Here is a 16090-nt window from a genome sequence, read left to right on the forward strand (position 1 = left end):
GAATTTTACTTATTTCAACATTTAGACGCATAAAAGACACAAAATTCAACTAAAGCAAGCTATGATTATTAATGAAGAAATCAATAATAAATGCGTGGGTTGAGACTCAGTAATTGGAAATGGGGCAAAAGGACTACGGTTTCACTTTCCTTCAAAAGTTTGATTTGCCAACTTAACAGAAACTTGCTAACAATAACCAGTTTTAGAAGCTCCTGGCCACAGTGAAAGCAAACCCAGTCCACGTGCCTGGTTCTGAAAGGCTAACAGTTTGGGGAGAAGATGGGGAGAGGGTGTGACTGAGACACATCCAGAGAGCACACTGTGCCTCTCACATGTACTGCCTGGTGGCTTCACTCTCATGGGTATGCGTACCAGCACTCAAACGTAAATACCAGGTCCCAATCTCACAGGGCTCTTGCGGGTACACAATTAGGAGCTCTGAGTGCACTTGGAGGAAGATAAAGAATCCCAACCAGTAAACTTTCAAGTCCTTCTTTTTTTTTGTTTGTTTTGTTTTGTTTTTGTTTGTTTTTTGTTTTTGTTTTTTTATTATACTTTAAGTTCTAGGGTACATGTGCACAAAGTGCAGGTTTGTTATATATGTATACATGTACCATGTTGGTGTGCTGCACCCATTAACTCATCATTTACATTAGGTATATCTCCTAATGCTATCCCTCTCCTCTCCCCGCTCCCCCCACCCCCTGACAGGCCCCGGTGTGTGATGTTCCCCTTCCTGTGTCCAAGTGTTCTCATTGTTCATTTCCCACCTATGAGTGAGAACATGCGGTGTGTGGTTTGTTGTTCTTGCGATAGTTTGCTGAGAATGATGGTTTCCAGCTTCATCCATGTCCCTACAAAGGACATGAACTCATCCTTTTTTTATGGCTGCATAGTATTCTATGGTGTATATGTGCCACATTTTCTTAATCCAGTCTATCATTGATTCAAGTCCATCTTATTGTAAAGTCTTCTAAAAGAGTGATGTCCTAGATTGTAATCACCCAGCACTCAGAGATGAAATCTTCATGAAATTAGCATACTCTCTCCACAAGTGAAAGCATTTATGGCTGTGCCCCCAGTCAGTAAATTATAGCAGTTGGTGCTGAGCTCCAGTGCTGTTTCCCATGCTGGCCCTGCCCCTTCCACTTGTTCAGCAAGCCCCACAGGTGCTGTGTCTGATTCACAGAGACCATTCACTGGTCCATTTCTCTCTCATCTAGTGGTGTCCTCTTCCCCAACTATTTGAACTCAGTCTCTAAACATTTGTGCCACCCTATCTCTTGCTTTGGTCCCAGCTGGGCAAAACCTTACTGTTATTCAGGGCCCCCGCTCCCACCTGAATTTGCTGTCTCTCAGCCTCAATGCCTGTAGAATTCCAAGATTCAGAACTCACTGTGGACCCAAGCGGCCATGGCAATCTTCCAGGAAATGATGGGCACACCCTTGTCATTATAGGATGAGCACTGTTAGGATAACAGAAAAGAACAGAGAGTTCCTAGGGGTTATTTTGTGCATGGTATATTTATTAATGATGGGCTTATTCTGTGGCTTAGGAAATGATCTCAAGTATCAGTCGAATGCCATGCATAAAAACAGGATGTTGGCATCTCTGCACACAGTAGATATGTTCTAAGCAGGGCCTGTTCAATAGGCAAGATGAATGTGGCTTTCTATCCCTCAGTGTTTGCCAAAGCTAACAGAAAGGGCAAAGGCCAACAAAATTCTGAGGGAGCCCAGCAAAAAAAAAAAACACTGCTAGATTGCCTGAGCCAATACTCTATTTTGCTATTACTGCAGCATAGAAAAACACTAAGACTAATTCTGTACAGCTACACTGGAGTTCAAATAGTGAAATCGTATGAGTTGTGGAAATTAATTCATTCAATTTCCATTTTCAATTTGTATGGTTTTTAGCTTACTTTTGCCATACTTGAACTTTCAAGGGAGAAGCTTTGTTCATAATAGTCATAAACTGCAAACAAAACAATTTTTCACCACTTGGAAAATGAATAAATTACAGTGTTTTCATAATGAAATACATATATTCAGAGCAATAGACAGAACAAACTGCAATACAGAGATACACAAGAACCTGGCTGAATGTTAAAAATACAGTATTGTGTAAAAGATGCTGAAGACCAGAAGTTTGATCAGTATGGAGTCGGCCTATTAATATGAAACTCACAAAAAAGGTAATAGTATTGACGATGATGGAAATCAGCATATGATTATCTCTGCAGGATTATTAAGTGAGGGGAAGGCACTGAAAGCTCATATGTCTCAGGCCGGGTGCAGTGGTTCAAGCCTATAATCTCGCACTTTGGGAGGCTGAGTCAGACGGATTGCTTAAGCTCAGGAGTTCGAGACCAGCCTAGACAACATGGTGAGACCTTTTCTCTACTAAAAATTAAAAAAAAAGTTAGCCAGGTGTGGTGGTGAATGCCTTACTGATCCATTTACAACCTGGCAGGATCCATGATGACACCAGCCGTTTCACCAAATGAAACAATAACTCAAGAGAACCCTTGGAGTGACACGGCAACTGCTGGACTCCCTTGCATTTTCTGCATTCCAAACCCTTTATTCAAAGATGCCTGTGTTCCCTCCACAAACTAAAGAGTGGAATGGTGCTCTGCTCTTTCCCTTGCCAGCATGGATAGTAAGGGAATCTTGCTTCCTCTTATCATAACTCATGATTGGTTTGGCTTCTTTTCACAAGCGGTAAGCAGCTGGACCCCTTTGCCGGTTACAATCGCTTGGATATATGTTTTTAATTGTGATGACTTCTAACTATGGAGCTCTTTAAAAGGAAAGAAAGTCCACTCAAGTCTCTTATTACCGGATGTTAGCTGGGACAAACAGCTGATATTCCTGGCTCTTGAACCTTTACCAAAGCAATCTCTCAAGTGAAACTAGTAAGCCTCAACCAAGGTTATGACTTAACTGAAGACACAAGAGGCATCTCCACAGAGGTGCAAAGCAGTCCTCACAAGACTCAGAATCACTGAAAGGCAGCTCAAGGAAAGTAAAGTTCTGCTGGCCACAAATAGGATACACCTTACATTTTGTTCAGCCATTTTCTCTAGGGTCTCAGCTTCCCGGCTACTGTCTACACACAGAGGCCCCAAAGCCCTGTAAGCCTCCACAGATTGAAGACAGGAAATCAAAAGCTGTTCCTGGAAGAAAAAATAATCAATAAATGGCAAAAGTCACACAAATATTAAACCAAAAGGACTGATTCCCTGATTCTGAATTTGAACCACAAAATTACAGTGTGGACCAGCTTCCATTGTTAATCCCACACGGACTCCAAGCAGGCAGCCTGAGTGGACACAGGGTTTTTGGCTTTGTTTCAGGTCATTTTGCTCTGTTTGTCAAGGGAATTTTAAGGGTGGTCATGACACTATTTACGTCTTTTGCTTTTTCATTTGTTTTTAAACTTGATCCTCCCATCTTCCTTAACCATATAAGCCAATGAGGCTCATTATGGTGGCTGATCAGAGATTGCCCCATTAGAACTAAGGCTCTCTACACTGTCCCCTTAGAACTTTACTTCTCCCTTAGAAGGTATATATATAAAACTAAGTTTCTCTATACCTTCACTCACTCACTGGGTGAAAGAGTCTCTTTGAGTGCTCTTAGCATGAGTGTTCCCACAACACCTTATCTTTATGGACCAGCTGAGTCTGACTGAACTGGGAAGCACCCCCACCAAACCCGGGGCCAATAGGGAAGGTCCCCTGCAGGGTCCAGATGGAGGAAACAAGAACAGGGACTGAGGAGAGACCAAAAAGAAATGAAGGGAAGAGGTAGAGAGAAATAAAGTCTCTGAAATCTTCAACCTTAAAGCAGGAGATCCTAGATTTAGAGGAACTTACATGGTGTCTTTCCAGTGCAGTGAGAGAGACAACTGACCTGTAGGCCTCTGTGCGGTGACTCCCAGTGATGCCAAGAGACCCTGGGGTTCTCCATGGATTTCATCCTCATTACCAGATATGTTCACTTAAAAATATGCAATCTATAAATTTAGAAAAGGAGGAGAGGAGACTTTATTTCTTATAAAGAGTTACAGTCTGCAGGGTGGCCATTCTAACAGACTGGGAAGAAGAGCCTCCAGTCAGAAGCCAGAAACAGACATTTCAGAAATTCACTCTTTACATGCTCAACCTGGCTTCACCACCTTGATCTGCTTGGGTTTCCTCTCCCTACACTGTCCTCTGGAAAACTTCTCCAGAAAAAAAGCTGGGGCATAGGGCCCTCCTAACTTCCCTCCCATGTATCTGGAACCACACTTGTACACTGTCAGCATTACCAATGCAGGCCCAGTGCTTTTATATATTTGTCCAATGTCATCACGGTCTATCACAGGACAATGAGTTCAGTACCCAAAACTATATTATGACCTGAAGAACTCCCACTAAAGGATTTTGATCAAGAGAGTTATATAATACCATAAGTTATAGTTTTTCCTCCTCCAAAATTTACAGTTAGTAGCAGGGACAGGTCTTGACACAGTTAACACAAGGAAGACTAGATTAAATGCAAAATATATCCAAAAACAATCCACTTTGGAAGATGTTAAAACAGCCACGTGCTATCTTGTTCCTTAATTGGCTATATGTGCTTCTCAATCTTGTCAGAATGTAGGCTTCTCTGTCCTGCTCCTCTTCTATCTTTAGAATCAGTGCTACATACACCCCTAGGAACTCAATAAAGACACACCCATCAGTGGTTTTGCACTCCGCTTAAGGAGCTAGATGTATGATCCAGTGCAATAAGAGGAGCCTATCTTCTCCTTGACCCTTGGATAGATCACCCCTACCTTAGAACAGGATGGTGGAGACTGTAAAAATGTCCTCCAAGGTCCTGGTGAGAAAGCCTCCACATCAGAGACCTTGTCTGTTAAATAGAGAGTGAGTGCAGCCCTCACAGAGTGAACAGTTGAATTCTCATTTGTCATATTCTGCATTCGAATGTAGTAGAGTAATTATGTATTACCTTTTCATTATGCATGTCACCACACACATCTTCCTATATCACCCAGCATTAAAACACGCTGATTGAAATGAGAACACTCCACTTTAAAGTACTTGTCTTTATGCACAGTGCCCTAGAACAAACAAGCCAACCTCTTTCAGTCCCAATAATTTGATATCTTAAAGGCATGTATTCAAACTCTCAGTGCATCATTGGTCCATTTCTTTCCCTTATCAGCTCTGTAAGTTACCCAGGCCAAAAGAAGTTACTTTTGTCTGGTCTTGGTTTAAAAACCCCAAATTCAGCAAACTTAAAAGGTGAATTTAAACAGAATAAAAGCTCATAGCAGTAGGGATCCTAGCTCTTACTTTTCCTTGTAATAGAGATGAACATAATATGTGCCCAATATGGACTGACTGACTGATTGATTGATAACTGATTGATTCACTGCCGTGTAGGAAATTATATGCAGATCTAGAACCAAAATATTTGTTCTCATTTTTAATTTCAAAAATCTAGTTGAAATTGGCCAACTTTATCCCACAACAGAAACATTAGCACCAAGCCTAGGATGTATACGGGTGTATTGGGAAACAAAGATGAGATTGTCTTTCGTTAATGGTTTCTTAATATTTCTTCCTTTGCCACTTCCATCTAAACACAGATCAAAATGGAAATAAGATTATAGGGGGTAGGGCTAGAGAAAAAAGAGAGAAGTTAATGTATAGGTTTCTTCTTCTCACTTTTAGCCCACTAAATATTTGTGTAAGAATAAAGTTTACAAAGGTAAGAGAGCAGGTCGTAACCTCTTTCCTGTACTCTGGACAAACAGACAGACAGACAGTGGGGCTGTGCTTGGACACAGGACTGTAGAGCTAGTCCCTAGGAAGCTAGAGTGGGATTTCATCCATTCAATTTGTTATAGTAATTCCATATAAACTCTCTCTTAAGCTCTTAGCCTCCAGGAAATTTCCCCAGGTTAAAGGTCCTAGCCTCGCCATCTGTTTTGGGGGCTTCCCCATCAATTCCTCTGAACCTTAAATCCTTAGCTCCAACAGTAGGTTCTAATTAAACATTTACAATTTTTATCTTTGGTTATTCTGTTGCTCCTAGCTTATGCTTGGCAATTTCAGCTAATATTATTCCCTGCTTATGGTAAATTTATTGAAGTAATTCTTCACTTTTTCCAAAAAGAGAGCCTATTCTCCATTCGTTGAAACTGAGATGACCTTATAACTTGCTTTTGCAAATAGAATCCAGAGAAGGTAACATGGTGCCATCTCCAAGCCTCTGGCTTGAGAGGTCGGGCGAGTTTCCTCTTGCTTGCAGTTGAAGCTCTACCTCCACAATGAAACATGACTGAGCCAGCTGCTATAGGAATATGGGAGACATATTACAGAGAGTCAAGATTTCCAGTCCTTCAAAGTAAGGCCACCCTGGATCTGCCAGCCAGCAGACACACAACTGACCTCACAGTTATGAGCAAGCTCATCCAAGATCAGCAGCACTGCTCATATGTCCCCCAGATCTGTGAATGAAAATAAATGGTTGCTATGTGAAACCACCATGTTTAGAGTTGCTTGTTACACAGCCTTAATTATAGCAATAGATAATTGATATGCTGTTATTACCTTATGTGTTAGGATTTCATTTATGTTTATAAATACAAATACATATATAATATCTCACATCCAATATAAGTAACTTCCTAATTTGTTATATCTACAAACAAAAATTTATTTGTAATAGTGGCACAAAACTCTTTGGTGAAAGAATGAGCCACCGCAAATATGCATTGAGCAAAATGATAGAATCTCTGGTAAATTGAGGATTATCCACATAACCCTTTTCTTCCACTTTCCTGAATATGTCGTGTAGACATTCATCAACTGACTCATTCAGCAGCTGCTTATGATGCACCTGCACACACTCATCCCTGAGTGAGGCATCGCACAGTCTGTCGTGAATTCTGCTGAGGAAGTTTCAAAGCCAGAATCTGTGGCTTTACCAGAGGCAGAGTTGCGCTCAGGGATGCAAGGGGACCCATCTCCTGAGCGTACTTGAGGATGCTAATGCAGGCCATAGAGAGAAAGTTCCCTTTCTGCCACATGGCAATAGTCAGCAATACACTTCCTTACCTGAGTCCTCTCAGCAGACCCTGAAGTTAGTAAAATAAATATAAACTATTATATATCCAGAAGCCATCAGTATCAAATAGCAATAAGCCAGCAAGCAGAAGCTTTATATCACAGGGGAGACTTAAATTACCTTGGCACCTTACCCTACAAGGAAGCTAATATCATAAAGTGCTCAAAATACTTTTCTGAAAAGGTAGCCTTCCCGTGCTCGGCTGAGCAGCTGAAACTCATACTACTGGCTCCAGTTCTAGAGTACTTTGAGGCAGCTTGCATCTGGCAGTTTGAGAGGTAATGTGCTTCCCTGAAAGTCTATTAGAAAAAAATGAGTGTCATCCTTGTCAAATGATGGGACAATTTACTCTCAAAACACAGCATGTGGTGAGTATCACAATTCTGAGGCAAGAAAATATTATATTTTCTCTAGTTAAAAACATGAAGTGCTTTTGCAAAAACTAATGAAATGTTTAATGCTTGTCTGCTTATGGAAAAGAAGCTCTTTCTAATTGGAAAACTGCCAGCAAAGTTGTTAATTCTAAAAAATGAGTATGTCTCTGGAGTTAAAAATTTTCTGTAAAGAGCCACAGTGGCTTTGCCTTCTCTTACACACTCCAAGAACTAGTATCCTTGCCACACCATCCCAAAGAGATTAATGTTATATTGGAGTCCTTAGAAAAAAGAACATATCAATCATATCCTTCAATCAGTCTCAGCAATGAAAAGCTTGAGAGGTAGGAATCCAGAAGTTACCTGACAGCCACCACCTAACCCGCCTACCCCAAGGAGGAAGCACCTTTTATGATTCTCTTAGTACAAATGTGGGGTCACTGGGAGTTGTCTTTTAACTTTGCCTTTGTCTTCTCTGTTAATTGTGTCTTAATATGTCTCTCTTTGCACTTTGATTTAAACAGATAAATAGAAATAGGATTGAAAGGGACACAGATGGTGAGGGAGAAGAGAGAGAGAAGATATGTTTAGGTTCTCTCTTCTAGAGAAGACTCTGGATGTAGTATGGAGCAAACACACTGCATGATCAACTTCATGAGTCACTTCACTTTTGCTTTCGGTTTAAATAAGTCAGCGTGGCCTAAACTTAGATTCTATGTGCCAGACACTTTACAAGGATTATGTAATTTAATATTCCCAGCAATCTTATGAGAGGGTTAGAAAATTATCCCTATTTTAAAATATTAGGAAATGAAAACTCAGAGATGATAAGGGACATGTCTGAGGCTACAGCAGGAGGGCGGCCAGGCTGGTATTCAGTCTTGTCTCATGCCAAAGCCTGAGTACTGACCATGTCGCTGGACTGCCTTCTCCATGTCTTCTGATGAGAGAAGGCTTCCAACCTTGCCGCCACACACGTGCCCTGCACACACATTCCCCTTCTACATGCGTGTGGGCCTTGCTGCTTCTGTCTGGACATACATGACACCCTTGACTGTGGGTTTTTGCTCCTGTAAGTCTCTTCATCCTTCACTCCATCACTATCTGTTAGACATCTTACTCACTTCCTGTTGCCCATTCACGCTCCATCTGTAACACGGGAACATGTCTAGTCCTCTCCCTAGCATGGGTCCCACAATAACTGGTCTATTCCACCTGATAATCAGGCAGAGCATAAGATTCCTATAAAGCATAAAGAATTGTGACATCCTGTTTACCTCAATAGATCAACAATTCTTGAGGTCAGGATCGATTCGGCTCAGTGTTATGTACACAGTAATTGCTCAAGAAATGAGTCTGGGGAGTGGGAAGAAAAAAGCAAGCTTCAGCCCCACAGCCATCTGTCTCCTTTATTCTTGAACCTCATCTGACTTGTCCACTGTGGTATCCTCAGAGCCCAGGGCAGCTCTTGGTACATAGTGGATGCTTGTCAAATGTTTGTGGAATGAAGGAAAGAAGAAATCTAATTATCCAGAAAGAATACAAACAAGGTACTTGAGCCCTGCTTTTGAGTATACAGGGTCAGGGTCACCCCCATCTGGGTCCAGCCTTGGTCTTGCCTCTCATTATGGTGAGACTGACCCCTCAAAGTCTCTCATTATTCCAAAAGATGGTGACAATAGTGGCATCTGCATGGCAGAGACAGTCGTGCTTACTAAATAGCTCATGGGTTTCCCATTGCTTCCCGGCCCCTTTGCGGTTTGTCTGAGCTATCTGAAGATTTCTGGCCAATAGTTTGTGAGGGAATTGGAACACTTCAATTCTCGTCTGATACATTTAAGGAAAGATACAAGTTCTCCACACTTTGCTTCCAACTGCACAGACAAGAGATCTAAGAACTTGGAGATGGAGAGTGACAGGAAGGGACCAGCTCGATCTCTGAGTCTCTGCTGGAGAAGGATGACCAGGGAAACTACAGCAGATTGTGATATGAGTAAGAAACACAGCCAACTTCTGTCAGATTGCTGAGATTTCAAGATTTGCTTACTACTGCAGCATAACCTGTCCTATTCTGACTAATATAATCTGTTCTCTGGAATTTTGAGGATTAAAGTAGATAATGAACATCAACTCTAGTTCGGTTTCTGACACATAGCAGTACTCAATACAATGTAGTTATTGTTACTATCATTACTATTATTTCTACTAATATGATTATTATTATTACCACTCTTAATGTTGTTATCATTACCAATAACTGTGGGAGCCATTATTTTTCATCTTGATTTATCCCTCTCCTTGTCTCTTTCTGTCTCTCTCACACAGGTACATACGCCCATGGAGATAAACAAGGTTGCAGGGTGTTGATGCCATTTCTGACCCTTAGAGCTACCTGCTTAGTGATAGACACTCACAGAAATTAAGAGCTAGGAAACAGTCGAGTATTACACATAAAATCTCTGGAGAACTTTTTTCTGGAACCAGCCCTGAGACCCCAGCTGACAGTTCCCTCTGCTTGTTCTTTCACAAAAGCACAGACCTGGTTTGCTGGTTAATAATTATAAATTTTAAGCAGTTTTGTGCTCTGGCTGTGTCCTCAAATGCCTCTGAAAAATAAACACATTTAAAAAACACAAAAAGGAATAAACAAGAAAAGAGCTCAGCAAGAGAAAGAAAAACCTAAGCCACTCCTTCATTACAGAGCCATGGGCAGGTCTTTCAAAGGCAGCAGCCTTTATAAATGACTTCTTGGAAAAGCTTTTATGTCTTCAACGTGTTTCTTCTAAAAGAAGCTAAGTATTTATCTTGTGTCTCAAGAGAGGATATAGCATAAAGTCCAGGTCACTAAAAAGAGGTATTCTGAGCTCATATTTATGTGTCAGGCCTGGGAAGCCAGCTTCGGAAGCTGGCTCAGTGATAAATCATCCACATGGATGCTGCATCTCTAAACACTGCATCTTTCACTACATCAGGGAGTTAATAAATATTATCTATTTTATCAATGAAGGACAGTGCCTTTGACTCAGATAATTTTATTGTAGAAAAAGACACAGTTTGTTGATTTTTTGAAGATTCACTTTAAAATATTTCTGAGATACTGAGTCATTTGTAGGGAATAAACACTAAGCCACAAAACTCAAGGCCTAGACAGATATTACACAACAATCTGTTTGAACAAATTGGCTTTCTTTGCCTTTTCTTTTTGGCCCCTCGGCTTGGGTCTCTAGGGAACTGTGCCTATGAATAATGTCTGTCTGGATGCAATAAAGGGCCAGCTAAGTGGGAGAAAGGGTGGTGTGAGAAAATATGACAGCAGAGATTATCATGAGTTCGGATGAGATGAAGTTTAGGTTTGGGATTTTCCTGCTTGAAGATGAGCCTGGCCCTTTTGGGCTCCAAACTTCTTATTGAGGACATCTTGCTATATCCTGTATCTAGCACATAATTAGCCTAGAATATAGCTGGTGCTCAAAAATGAATGGTTGGATGAATAAATGAATCAATAGGGTATAGCCACTTCTCACTTTTTACCAAAGAATCCCCTGGGAATTCACCCATAAAGCATACTATTATAAAGCTAATTGCATTTCTCGACAAAAACAATGCCTTTATTGGAGGTTTGTTCTAGACCAAGAGCTCAACATCTAATAAATCAGAGCTATGACCAAACTGTCTTAAGCACAACTTTGTAATAGCTGAAAATCTCTTTAGTTGTGTGTCCAAGCCCCATGAAACTACACTGCTTATCTTGAGTATGCAAAGGGACCCATCTGTGACTCTGTACACGTTCAGCTATTCTGCATTACAAATGTAATTGATACGTAAACCCTGATAAAAAATTTAACACATACAGAATCATAACATTGTTGTCCTCTGAGTGGATAGAAAGGTTTGAGAAATGAATTTGGATGACAAGTATTTAAATTTTACACCCAGACTGGGCACTGTGGCTCGCGCCTGTAATCCCAGCACTTTGGGAGGCTGAGGCAGGCAGATCACCTGAGGTGAGGAGTTCGAGACCAGCCTGGCCAACATGGCGAAACCCTGTCTGTACTAAAAATACAAAAATTAGCTGGGCATGGTGGTGAATGCCTGTAATCCCAGCTACTTGGGAGGCTGAGGCAGGATAGTCTCTTGAACCCGGGAGTTGGAGGTTGCAGTGAGCCAAGATTGCGCCACTGCACTCCCGCCTGGAGGACAAAGCGAGATTCTGCCTCAAAACAAAACAAAACAAAACAAAATTTACACGCATGCCACAACACCCAAGTGTCACTCATCATTTCTTGCTGAACAATTGTATTATTTACTGACTGGTCTCACATTTTATGTCTTTTCTTCTCCAATCCATTTACACATAGTAACTGCAGTGATTGTCGAAGAACAGTAACCTAATCTTACACTCTGCTTAAAACGCCTCCCACTTCTCTTAACAGGCTCTTTTCAGCTCTTCACCCTGGCCTTTGAGGTCTTCATCATGTAACCCTGAGTGTGTCCTGGGTCTATAACACTTGCATCACCCTCCAGGCTCTAAACCAAAGTGCCCTTTATACATTCTTTTCCTCAAATACACATTTGTCTCTCGTTCCTTATGCTCCTGCTTCTGCCTGAAACTCTTTCTTATTTTGCCAGTTTCTAGTTATCTCAAATTTCCATCAAATAGGAGAGACTTTCCTGAAACTCAGGACAAGTCAGGCTGCCCTATTCCCTACACACCCAGCACTCTGAGCTCCACAGCAAATAATACTTCCAGGGTTAAGTAATACAGGTTATGTTTACTTAGTTAACTCCATCTCTCCTCCATCACTGGAAGTCTCATTCTTCTGTCTTTAGGGCTTTTATCGCCATGTGCTCAGCAGCCAGAGCAGAATCCATCCCAGAATAGGCAACAGATGTGTGTGAAATAAACTAAAAAAAAAAAAAAAAAAAAAGACTCCGTCCTGTGCAAGCCAGGTCTTCATTGGGAGAGCTTCTCAATTGGAAATCCTTAAGATGTCAATGGTTACTCAACCCCTTGTCAGGTGTGAGCCAGCATGGTTTCTATGCCAATTGCTGTGGCTCATAAAAGGCTTATTCCAAGATTCTCAAGCTTATCCTCCAGTTAAGCCCTCTTGATATCAGGTTCTTGAAAAAGGAGGAAAGGCCTGCCTACTGAGTGCATGTGTGTAAAGAAAAAGAAAAAAAAATGGCATCACTCACACAGCCCTCATTTTCCACCACCACCACCCTGGCCCCAGGATGGAAGACTTTTGCTTGGGGCTTCATTTGCCTTGGGATGGGTGTGGCTCACAGAAGATTCCTTCTGGACTATGGCTTAGATTCTCAGATCACTATAATTTACCTCTCATGAAGAGGCAGAGAAAAAATCTCAGTTGAGTCTGCTTTGGAATGTCTTTTCTAAGTGGAAAAGAATGAGGGGCCGTTAGCCTTAACCACCATCACTTACAAAAGTGCCTTTACTGTGTTCAGCACTCACACCTTTAGCAAACTTCCCTGCCCATATGCACATGGATATAGCATGGATGTGTCCCCTCTAAATTTCATGTCAAATTGTAATCCCCATTGTTGGAGGTGGGATCTGGTGGGAGGTGGTTGGATCATGGAGGTGGTTTCATCATGAATGGTTTAGCACCATTCCCTTGGTGCTGTTCTCTTGATAGTGAGTGAGTTCTTGTGAGATCTGATTGTTTAAAAGTGTGTGGCACCTTCCCCTTCTCTTTCTCCTGCTCCTGCCAGCTGAGAAGCCTGCTCCCCTTTCACCTTCCATCATAATTGGAAGATTCCTGAGGCCTCCTCAGCAGCAGATGCCTGTGTTATGCTTCCTGTATAGCCTGTAGAACTGTGAGCCAATTAAACTTCTTTTCTTTATAAATTATCCAGTCTCAGATATTTCTTTATAGCAAGGCAAGAATGGCCTAATACACACACTGCTGTCTATAACAGCTGAGACAATTTCTTTTCATTCCCAAAGTCAAAGGGAGATGGGGCAGTAATCACTCTGACTTGGTTTCTCCTAATGTCCACTAAGGAGGAGAAGTCTGACTCCAGTAGCTCTCCATTATATAATTTTTAGGAAGAAGAGTAAGATTAAGAAATCAAAACATTGTTCTGGCTGGGTTGCATTGAATCGAGCCAAGCTGTATTTGACTCATGTTTTGAACCAAAAACATTCTGATGATCTGAATGCAGATTATGTCACTATCACTACTTCTGTCTTTATTGCTAAAGGGGAAGAAGATTTGCAAAGGACAGCCTCAACTCAAACAGTGACATCTGCTTAATCGTTTCCTTCTCAACCCCTGAGTTTAAATCTTCACCAACATAGCTTTGAAAAAAATGTCACTTACAGTGATAAATCCCTTAACATTGACTTTAGGAGAGAGCTTGTATAGCTTTCTCTCTTAAAATAACTTTTAAAAATAACTTTTCTGCAATTAAAGATAAAGATAAGTTCAAAAAGATGCTTATGAAGGGAAAGTAGTGAAAATCATCTACTCTGATCTCATTTTCGGTGACCCAAACCAGAAAGGCTAAGTGGTCTGGTTTTCTGTGACCCAAACCACAAAGGCTAAGTGGCATGATCAACATGCCAAGTTAATCATTTGTTCCTAGGTCATGGCCTTCAGTAAAAACCTTCAAGCCACCAAGAGAGACTGCAGCTGTCATTCAAGAATGAGCCACCTCAAGAGGGGTCATAAAGGTCCACTTGATCTGTCTCAACCAGAGAACAAGTGGGGCCAGGAAAATCTACTCTGTAAATCTCAGAAGCCTCTAAACACAGATGTGACAGCATCTTCGCAGGCCCTGCAGGTGAATTCTTGGCCTGGCTTTAGAAGGAAATATGTTGTAAATACACTTGCAAAAGACAGCAGTGTGAGTCTGCCTTAAGCAGAAAGAGATCCAGAGGGAGGCACGGGAGGGAGGCTGCTTGATTATGGTGTTTGTGGGCGGGCCACGGCACTTCCCTGCCTGTTCCGCAGTTGCTCTGCTTACAGATCTTAAAGAGTTTATTTCCACACCATCTAGAGGAAGATTTAGAGGACAAATGAAATCATAATTTGGGTGAGATAAGGTTATGAGTGTTGTTCACTAACAAATCTATTCAGTTTTACAGGCCTGAGGCTGACAGTTCAGCTGCAAACACTCACTGGGAGTGGATGGCATGTGGGGAAAAGAAAGAGGGATCAGATTGTTACTGTGTCTGTGTAGAAAGAAGTAGACATAGGAGACTCCATTTTGTTCTGTACTAAGAAAAATTCTTCTGCCTTGAGATGCTGTTAATCTAGAACTTTATCCCCAACGCCGTGCTCTCTGAAACATGTGCTGTGTCAACTCAGGGTTAAATGGATTAAGGGCTGTGCAAGATGTGCTTTGTTAAACAGATGCTTGAAGGCAGCATGCTCGTTAAGAGTCATCACCACTCCCTAATCTCAAGTACCCAGGGACACAAACACTGCAGAAGGCCTCAGGGACCTCTGCCTAGGAAAGCCAGGTATTGTCCAAGGTTTCTCCCCATGTGATAGTCTGAAATATGGCCTCGTGGGAAGGGAAAGACCTGACCGTCCCCCAGCCCGACACCCATAAAGGGTCTGTGCAGAGGAGGATTAGTAGAAGAGGAAGGAATGCCTCTTTGCAGTTGAGACAAGAGGAAGGCATCTGTCTCCTGCCCGTCCCTGGGCAATGGAATGTCTTGGTATAAAACCCAATTGTATGTTCCATCTACTGAGATAGGGGAAAACCGCCTTAGGGCTGGAGGTGGGACATGCGGGCAGCAATACTGCTCTGTAAGGCATTGAGATGTTTATGTGTATGCGTATCTAAAGCACAGCACTTAATTCTTTACCTTGTCTCTGATGCAGAGACCTTTGTTCACGTGTTTATCTGCTGACCTCCTCTCCCCTATTATCCTATGACCCTGACACATCCCCCTCTCCGAGAATCACCCAAGAATGAACAATAAATACTAAGGGAACTCAGAGGCCGGGGGATCTTCCATATGCTGAACGCTGGTCCCCTGGGTTCCCTGATTTCTTTCTCTATACTTTGTCTCTGTGTCTTTTTCTTTTCCAAGTCTCTCGTTCCACCTAACGAGAAACACCCACAGGTGTGGAGGGGCAACCCGCCCCTTCAATGGCACCCATTGCTTTACCAGCCATTTCCTCAGCAAGTGAGCAAATACACACTTCAGGTGAGACAGTCCTTCTCTCACTGTGTCAGTGCCTGTGTTTTTGGCCAAAGGTAATGGCTTCAACCTCAAGTGGCTCAGATAGGGGGATTTAATTCCTCACATACAGAAACCCGAGATAGTTGATTCCAGGGTGGCTCAACTCTCATCAGTCTGTGGCTCCATCACGTCATTATGGTCAAGAGCCATTTTCTGTAACAAGATTGTTTGAGTTCAGAAGCCAGGCCTGCCCCTGAGCTTCTTTCTGTCTCAGTTTCTCCTTTTGTAAAATAGGGTAACAATGGTATGTTAACATTGTAAGGATTAAATGAGTAAATTTCTGTAAATAATGTAGAAAAGTGCTGGTTCTTTAGTAAGTGCTCTGTGAGTAGTAGCTAATAATGTTACCAATAAATGTCAGCAGCCT

This window comes from Pongo pygmaeus, chromosome 20, assembly GCF_028885625.2.
Source record: "Pongo pygmaeus isolate AG05252 chromosome 20, NHGRI_mPonPyg2-v2.0_pri, whole genome shotgun sequence".
In the NCBI taxonomy this organism is placed as follows: Eukaryota; Metazoa; Chordata; class Mammalia; order Primates; family Hominidae; genus Pongo; species Pongo pygmaeus.